Genomic DNA, 9,570 nt, shown 5'->3' with positions numbered 1-9,570 from the left:
CCGACGCGCCATGGCGGCCAGCAGAGGCGAGCGGCGGCTCCATCAGCCGTCCGGGTGGCGGGTGGCGGCGGATGGCGGGCCCGTCCCTCTTCCGTGCCGCCCCGCCCCCGGCTGAAGGTCAGCGCGCTTTGTTCCCGCCGCCTGTGACCGCCCGCGAAGCCGCGCAGGCGGTTCCCTGAGGGGGACAAGGCCTCCCCCGGCGAGGTGGGCCTGGGTGCGCCTCGTCTTGAAACCGCCCCTGGGGAAGGAAGGGGTTCCCGGCGTTCTTACGGCCGGGCCACCGCCTCGCCCTTCCGGGCTTTCCACGGTCTCCGCACAGCGCCCTGGTCCGACTCTGGGAGCCTGCGGCGGAGGCGGAGCCAACTTAGTGACACACAGGGAGCTTTCCGACCCGTGGGCCCGCCCCTAAAGGGTGCAGGGTCGCTAGCAGCACCCCTTCTCCCCAGGGGCATCCTTGGGGCCGTCGGCCTGCGCTTCCTCCAACTCTGCTTGGCTTTGCTACCTCGGAGGAATTCCTGCGGTAGCTTGCTTCACGAACGCCACTGTGACAGGCGTTTGCAAATTCCCTAGCAAAAAGGCCCAAGTTGAAGTTCTTGGTCCTAAAAGTTACACGCTTTTAAATTACTGCCGCCGCCTAGTCATAGTGGCTGCCTCCTCTTGGTGACTAATCTCTGCTTACTACACACCAGGGGCTCGTTAAAACTCCCGATGTGCCTTAACTCCATTCACAATAATCTGTGATTATAGGTGCAACAGGCTGAGTGAGTATGCCTCAACATGAAACGCCTGGATTCGGAAGCCGTTTAGTTTATGGAATAGTTGTAGGTTTGGCAGATTAGCGTTCCTAATCCGACAAGTCCCGAATCGGCCATAAAACTCGAAGAGAAGTGGGCTTTGTAGTGTTGTGAATTTTGTTCTGTTTGTATTGCAAAGTAAAGCCCTGTTATGTGAAGCGTGATGGTTTTTGACTGTGATGGTAGCTTGAATTTAAACTCAAGTGGATTTAACCTCAGTTGCTGTTGTAATAAACTCTGTGCAGATGAACAGTGAGATTCAGAGAAAAGAGGGCAGTGATAGGATTGGGATATGGTCCAAAATTAAAAAGGAATGGCTCATCTGGCAGGGGCTGTTGCATCATTTTAATGCCTTTGTCTAAAGTGGCCACTGTCAAACTCTGTTGTGAGCCATTTTTTCCTTTGGTTGACCAATATTACTGGTTCACAATGTTATAGCATCTAAACCCTTACATTTTGATGTGTTAACTTTATTTTATTTTTATTTTTGGTTTTTCGAGACAGGGTTTCTCTGTGGTTTTGGAGCCTGTCCTGGAACTAGCTCTTGTAGATCAGGCTGGTCTCGAACTCACAGAGATCCGCCTACCTCTGCCTCCCCAGTGCTGGGATTAAAGGTGCACCACCTCCGCCCGGCCGACGTGTTAACTTTAAATCTTGACCTGTTTTTCAAATGTATAGAATAACTGGTGAATCGTTTTCTGGATTAATAACCTTGACCACCAAAATTTTGGAAAAGATGTATGTATTTTAAGATTTCCTCAGAAAACATGGCCATTATGACTTGTGGGTTTGGCTGTTTGGATTTGTGTAGTTGAGAAAACAGAGTTTACAGGTTTATACTTCTGCAGAGATGCAGTTCTTAGGGATGAGATAGTTCACAATTCAGTATGACTTTGTGTTTGAATCTTAAAATGTCCCAACTAAGATAGGCATGGTGTACAATCTATAGCCCCAGCTGTTCTAGAACTCAGACTTGGCAACACAGCAAGATTCTGACTCAATTTTTAAACTATTTGCCTCTTAGTGAGAGGTAACCGAGAGTACTGAGTCCCTGCTTGCTGTCTTCATGCTGTGTAGTTTAAAGTCTGTACAAAAGCTTGTGTTTTACTTGTTTAAAAAAAATGCCAGAGTACCTAAAATTTTTGCTTTGGAAGAAAAAAATTCAGGACAAGAGAGTAATTAGGGCCTGGAGAGGTGGCTCAGTGGTTAAGAACATTGGGTAGTATTGGGAAGGACCCAGGTTTGAGTCCAAGCACTCACAGGGTGGCTCCTAATGGTCTCTTTAACTCCAGTCCTAGGGATGCGATGCCATCTTCTGGCCTCTGCAAGTAGTACGCAGACAAGCGGGGAAAACACCCATACACATAAAATAAACTACAATTTTAAGAGTAGTTTAAATCCCTGAAGGTCTAAGGGTTGCTCTGTGTGTGAAGTAAACAAGTAGGTGAATGCTTTTACAGCTTGGATCCCCAAGTGACATATTTTGAAAAGAGGCAGTGATCGTGAGCTGTTGGGGAACACTAACCCATGAGTACAAACTTTTTGTTTATTTAAAAGGAAGTATAAGTGGGTGTGCTGCCTTCCATCTGTACCCAGCACTTGGGAGGTAGCTCAAGCAGGAAGCTCGAGGCCAGCCAGCACTAAAGCAAGAAAGATGAAGTGCATTTCAGGCATTAGAATTGAAGCTGATGTCAGTTTGCTGCTTGTACTGTAAGGGGAGGAAGCTACTAGGGGAACCGCAGGGGCTTCCTCTTCTACCCCCAAAGTTTTGCATGGGGCTACCTGTTAGTGATAGTATATGGAGGCTCCCTGAACCATACTTGGAAGATCTGCTGTTGATCAGGCCTGTTTTGATGGGTAAGTAGTGGAATCTTGGATTGAACTTTTAGGCATTTTTGAAGCATAATTGGTGGTAGCATAGGTTTGCTTTCGTTTTTAGTGGCAGGATCTCTCTTGTCTTTGGTAAAGGAAACTCAGCTGCTTCACTTTGGTCTGCTATTGAATTTTACTTTGGATGAGTTTGGAGTAACAGGAGGCACATTGGGTTTTTTTTTTTTTTTTTTTTTTTTTTTTGATTTTCGAGACAGGGTTTCTCCTTCCTGTCCTGGAACTAGCTCTTGTAGACCAGGCTGGTCTTGAACTCACAGAGATCCACCTGCCTCTGCCTCCCTCCCGTGTGCTGGGATTAAAGGCGTGCGCCACCACCGCCCGGCCACATTGTATTTTTTTATAGTGCGGAGACTACAAAAGATAGCTTTGTGAACTTTACCTTTTGATCCTGTGTGCTGTCCACTCTTAAATTTCTTTTTTTTTTAAAAATATTTATTTTATTTATTATGTATACAATATTCTGTCTGTGTGTATGCCTGCAGGCCAGAAGAGGGCACCAGACCCCATTACAGATGGTTGTGAGCCCCCATGTGGTTGCTGGGAATTGAACTCAGGACCCCCGGAAGAGCAGGCAATGCTCTTAACCTCTGAGCCATCTCTCCAGCCCAACTCTTAAATTTCTTCTTGTCTATTCTGTCAACTGTTGTAACTGAGTGTCTGTCCATCCTGTGTCTAGGAAACTCAGTCTAGTGAGGTGAGATTGGCCCTGAGCCTTATATTCGAAGTTACACTCAGTTACTTCAGAGTAGTAGATATTGTAAGCAAGTGTGACTAAGGAAATGTCTTCATCCTGTGTCTTCCAGCGTTGCCTAGGATAGGCCAAGGTATGCAAAGGATTCCTGTTTAGTGCCATTGTACTACAGGTAAGAGCAGGGATTAACTGAGCAGAGATTTCTGCCTACCTGTCTCTTGCCAAGTCCTTTGCTGAGCCCTGAACTCTGCACTGAGTCAGTGGACATGCTCTACCCCCCTGGAATTCCCTTCATCAGTCATTGTGCTAAATACTGATGAGAAGTCTCAAAAGCAAACAGAAAAAGAATCATCTTCTAGCACTACCTAGCACCTTCAGTTGCTTAAATCTAATTGCTTAAAAAGGTTATGGGTTAACAAGATGGCTCAGTTGGCAAAGGTGCCTGCAACCAAGCCCGATGACCTAAATGTGTTCCCTGATCCCACCTGGTGAAAAGAGAGAACCTACTCATGGAAGTTGTCCTCTGACCTCCATGTGCATGGCACAAACACCCTCGCTCACACACAATAAATAAATATGTAATAAAGAATTGTAAAATGTTTTTTATTAGGGCTGGGGAGATGATTCAGTGGTTAAGAGCACTTGCTGCACAAACATGAGAACCTCAGTTTGGACCTGTGCTCCAATGTGGAAAGCCAGGTGTGGCCTAGCCCAAGGCTAGTTTTAGCTTCATTGAGACTGTCTCTAAGGAAATAAGGTGGAAAGTGATGGTGCAGGATACACTTTGTCCTTTGACCTTCACGCATGTGCACAGGGGCACACAACATCACACATCCCCAAAATAAATCATTGTCAGGTAATAACTGTTACATGTGGGGGTGGTTGTTCTTTTTTGAGTTTGTTTGTTTTTCAGTTTTGCTTCAAACAGCACATTTATTGTGTTGTAGTTCAGAGGTTGGAAGTAAAGAGTCAATCAGAGTATTGTCAGGGCCGTGGTTTTTTGTTTTTTGTTTTTTTTTTTCCCCAAAACCTGCAGCAAGGGCTGGTGGCTGTAGATCCTTGTCTGCAGCTATATTATTTCAATATCTGCCTTTGTCAACATTTAGGGGTCTCCATTTGTTTTATTACTGTTTATTTTAAAGACAAGGCCCTAGCTGGCTTGTATGTAGCTGATGGTGAGTCACTATTTCATTTATTTAGTATTGGTGTCAAACCCAGACCTGGTGCATGGCCTGGCTTGTTTGAGACCACCTGACTTCATTCTCACTTCCTCGGTGTCCTGCAGTTATGTTTTCCTATCTCAGTTGAGGCTGACCTTATTATTCTAACTCTGTGACTTCACAGGCAGAGATTAGAGAGATGGTTTAGTTAAGTTTTGTGGTAAAGACTGGTTTAGTTAAGTTTTGTGATGAAGGCTAAAAGATGAAGGAAGGCCATATATACTAGATAATAGACATTAAGTATTTAAATTAGTTTAAACATAAAATAAAGACTACTGGTGTGTGAATCAAATATACTCTACCCCTTTTAGTTAGGAGACTACAACAGTTTTGAGACTTTATGTATCCCAGGCTGGCCTTGAACTCAAAGTAATCTTCCTGGCTCCCTTTTGTATTTAACAACTCAGAAATTAAAAGGGTAAATTAATGTTGACTAGTAGCCCTTTCCTTTCTTTTTTGGGAATGGAGTTAGGCACTCTGCTTTTTGGGCAGTGATTTACTACTGAACTGCATTGCATCTCCAGTCCAGTTACCAACACATTGTGCACGTCTGGGAATCTGACCCTGGGGCTTAAGTGTTTCTGTGTACACTTAGCATACTAGGAGTGGTGATGGACTGTGTCCAGTGTCTTGGCCTCACTTACTGGCCAGGGGAAATTGGGATGTCCTAGGGGCCTTTTCTGATTCCTTCTTTGTTTTTTGTTTTTGTTTTTGTTTTTTTTTTCGAGACAGGGTTTCTCTGTGGTTTTGGAGCCTGTCTTGGACTAGCTCTGTAGACCAGGCTGGTCTTGAACTCACAGAGATTCGCCTACCTCTGCCTCCCGAGTGCTGGGATTAAAGGCGTGCGCCACCACCGCCCGGCTTTCTGATTCCTTCTTTAAACAGGTCATTTTTTGCTCCTTTGACATGGTCCTAAGTTGCTGCAAGTCAGTACATATTCTGTCTGTGTGTATGCCTGCAGGCCAGAAGAGGGCACCAGACCTCATTCCAGATGGTTGTGAGCCACCATGTGGTTGCTGGGAATTGAACTCAGGACCTTTGGAAGAGCAGGCAATGCTCTTAACCATTGAGCCATCTCTCCAGCCCGCAAGTCAGTACTCTTATAGAACCTGAGCACACATCCTAAGCTTCGCTAGGTCATTCTGCCATCTTTCTGGCTGTGAACCAAGTTATTGTTTTTTAGGGTTCTTTATGTGTACGTACATAATGTGCATATGCAATATGTAGAGGTCTGATGACAACTTTTGGGAGTCTGTTCTCTCCTATGGGGTGGGGTACAGTAATCAAACTGAGATCATCAGTCTTGATGGCAAGTACATTTATCCACTGACCTATCTCTTCAGGCTAGTTTCGGTTAATAGTAATCATTTGCTTATCTTGTGGTAAGACTTTGAGGATCTTTGACTTTATGAAAACAAATAATATAAAGCCTTTGCCTTTCAGGAGTGCCAATTTAGGTGATAGGAATTGTTAAGAGCACTGACTGCTCTTGCAGAGGACATGGCTTTGGTTCTCATGACTAGTGTGGTGATCAAAACCACCTGGGATTCCAGTTGCGGAAGGATCTTGTGCCCTCTTCTGGCTTCTTGGGTATTGTGCACATAGGCTACACCTGCATTAAAAGTTTTTTTGTTGCTTTTGTTTTTATCTTTAAGAAGTGGCCAGTTTAAAGTTTGCCTCAAAAGTTTAAAAAGTTTTTACTTTGAAAAGTTTTTGATGTTTGGGGAAATAAAGGAGATGAATCTATAATCGGACTGTTGTGTCTTCCGGAAATAAAAAAGCAGCATGTTAGTTCTGGAATGGAATCTAAACCTATGTATTTTATTAACTTAGGATTCCTGGTATCTGTTATAATCTAACTTGATTGCCAGGGTTTTGGTTTGGTTTGAAGACAGATAACTTCTGTAGCCCAGGCTGGCCTGTAACTTGCCATATAACCAGTATAACCATACTTTTAAAGTCCTGGAATTACAGTCATGCATCAATATGTCTGACTCTTGATGCCTTTTAAAAGTAGTTTGTCTGACAAGGCTTAATACTGTGGCTTCATAAAACTATCATTAAACTTATCATTCCAACCTTTAAAATAAAATGGGGTTTTCTCTCATACCTGCAAATTGATAGCTCTATAACTTTCAGTGTTTGGTAAACACAATAATGGGTGGTGCATGGCTAAGTGAGCTATCATGAGTTTGGTCTCTGTGCAGGGAGGGGATAGAATGACAGGGCAAGATAGTCTATGCATGTGTTTTAGAGGAGGGCAGGCCTGCTTTACCACTGTGGTGAGGCAAATGACCTTCATAATTGGGTCAGGTGGTATGACTTCTAGCTTAATGGATGGCAAGACCCAGGCGCAGAGGAAGACTCTATTGCTGGGAAAGGATGCTGGGCTGGGAGTGTGGTCTAGAGAAGATGCTGTTAGTCATGGAAAGGTAATGGGGTACTGTAATTGTGGAGCCAAAGTGTAGGAAGTGCAAGTGTGATAACAGCTCAGCAGTATTTATTGAGATCTGCTCATTTTTTAACCCAAAAATCTTCCATGAAAATCTTGCCATCCAAGTTAAGAATGGCAAGGGGTGGGAAACTACACTAAGGTGTTTATGGAGACCACAAACCAAAAGTGTATGGTAGAAAAGCCTCTGACTTGGCCATCTGGGGCAATAGTGTTTGCTGGCATTGAGAGTGGTGAGCTTTATAGGGTCAATATAAGGAATGTAGATCCTAGCTGGGCGGTAGTGGCCCACGCCTTTAATCCCAGCACTCCTGAGGCAGAGGCGGACGGAGAACTCTGGTCTACAAGAGCTAGTTCTAGGACAGGCTCTAAAGCTGCAGAGAAACCTAGTCTCAAAAAAAAAAAAAAAGCCAGGTAGTGGTGACACACGCCTTCAATCCCAACTCTTGGGAGGCAGAGGCAGAGGCAGGTGGATCTCTGGACTAAAGAGCAAGTCCAGGACAGCAAGGGCTTGTTGTCCTTGTCTTGAAAAACAAAAACAAACAAAAATTTATTCTAGGACTTTGGTGATCCAAGCATTGTGGGAGACAGAGGTCAGCCTGGTATACAAAGTGAGTGTTCCCAGACAGCAAAAAAAAAAAAAAAAGCAACCTGTCTTGAACAAAAACAGAGACAGTAGTCAGGTGATGTGTTTTTGTGCTGGGGCATGGGGGGGGACAGCCTTGACAAAAATACCTTTCTTTCTGAGTGGAGGCGTGGGAATTTAGAAATATAGTAAAGAATACAAAGACGCGAGTGAAAATAATAAAACGCAGAAACATAGGATAGTATCGGGAGGGAATTTCAGTTGAGTACTGAAAATTCACCCATGTTTTTTTTTCCAACAGCTTAACACACCCCTTATTTCAAAAGGTAGAAGTAGAGAAAAAGGACTGCATTAACATACAAATTGAAAGTCCTGTGGGCTACATTCATCTAACGCCTTTGACTCAAGCCCTAGGCAAACCACTCCCTGGGTGGAATCCCAAGTTATTTCCATAAAGGGAACTAGAACTTAGTTGGATCCTTAGACTTTTGTTTTAGGTAGGAACCAACTACTTCACTAATTCAGGAGCTGGGGTCTGGAACTAGCCTCACCTGTTGACTGGAGCCTTGAGAGAGCAGAACCTTGATTTACAACTAGGGTGGGACCTTTGAGTTAGAAGCACAATAATCTTGAATGAACTAAAAACAAGTCCCATACACTCTGACCTTTGGCCTCTTTGGACCTCCACGTTGTACATTTTATTTTGAGAGAGGGTTTCACTGGCCTGAACCTCAATTTGTAGATCAGGGTGTCGGTCCTTGAATACTTGACTTGTGCCTTCCAAACCCTGGGATTAAAGGCATGGGCCATCTGCACACATTTTATTTTGAAACAATAAAAACCTAATAGAAGATGAAATTGAGTTAACTGTAAAACAGTTGTACATCACTTTTGTTGGAACCGTTTTTCTTTTTTTTTTTAAAGATTTATTTATTATGTATTATGAATACAACATTCTGCCTCCATGTATGCCCACACGCCAGAGGAGGGCACCAGATCTCATTACATGGTTGTGAGCCGCCATGTGGTTGCTGGGAATTGAACTCAGGACCTCTTGAAGAGCAGGTGGTGTGCTCTTAACCACTGAGCCATCTCTCCAGCCCCTGGAACCGTTTTTCTTAAGTCTCCTGTTTTCCTGCACCAGCACAGCTTTCAGAAAGTCCTGTGTGCACTGGACAAGTGGGAAGGGCTTTGTATGATGCCTCAACTCATCACACCTTTAAAATAAAGAAGCCGCCTTGAGATCAAGGTTTCTTATACTGTAGTCATGTGGAGTGTCTCTCAGTGTTTTAAAGTTCAGAGGACATAAAAGATGAGGGCAGATAGAATTATCATTACTCTGAGTATTTGAGAGACAGTTTAAACAACAGTGAATGATTTTGAATTGTTTGGGTTAGAGTTGCTATGTAGATCTGCTAGATTTGTTGTAGATAGAAGGCAGGTTAGGGTTCTGGTTTTTTTTTTTTGTTTTTGTTTTTGTTTTTGTTTTTCCTGCAAAGTCTGGTCACTTTAGTGTCAGTAAGAATGCTGTGGATCTAGCTTAGTTTGTAGTGTCCATGAAGCCCAGCACTGCATAAACTCAGCATGATGGTGCATGCTTGTAATCCTGGTTCAGGAGAGGTGGAATCGGAGGGACAGAAATTGTGTGGGAGGCCAGATACATGGGATGCTTTCTCAAAAATAACCTGCCAGGCAGTGGTGGTGCACGCCTTTAATCCCAGCACTCAGGAGGCGGAGGCAGGCGGATCTCTGGGAGTTCGAGGCCAGCCTGGTTTACAAGAGCTAGTTCCGGGAGAGGCACGATCAGGCTGGCCTCAGATTTAGAGATCTGCTTGCCACTTGCCTCCCAGTTGTTGAGCTTAAAGACGTGCATAGTCTAGTGAAACCTAGATCTTTTTTTTTTTTTTTTTTTTTTTCGAGACAGGGTTTCTCTGTGG

At 44.1% G+C, this 9,570-nt stretch overlaps 1 protein-coding gene across 1 annotated transcript in view; it reads left to right on the top strand.

The window, feature by feature from the left end:
• Nap1l4 (nucleosome assembly protein 1 like 4) overlaps positions 1–9,570 on the top strand; it is a 35,961-nt gene that overhangs the window by 254 nt on the left and 26,137 nt on the right. The gene's annotated exons all lie outside the window — the stretch shown is intronic.

This window comes from Microtus ochrogaster, chromosome 8 (assembly GCF_000317375.1).
Source record: "Microtus ochrogaster isolate Prairie Vole_2 chromosome 8, MicOch1.0, whole genome shotgun sequence".
NCBI lineage: Eukaryota > Metazoa > Chordata > Mammalia > Rodentia > Cricetidae > Microtus > Microtus ochrogaster.
Note: the sequence above shows the minus strand (reverse complement) of the source record. Positions and strands in the feature narration are given on the sequence as shown.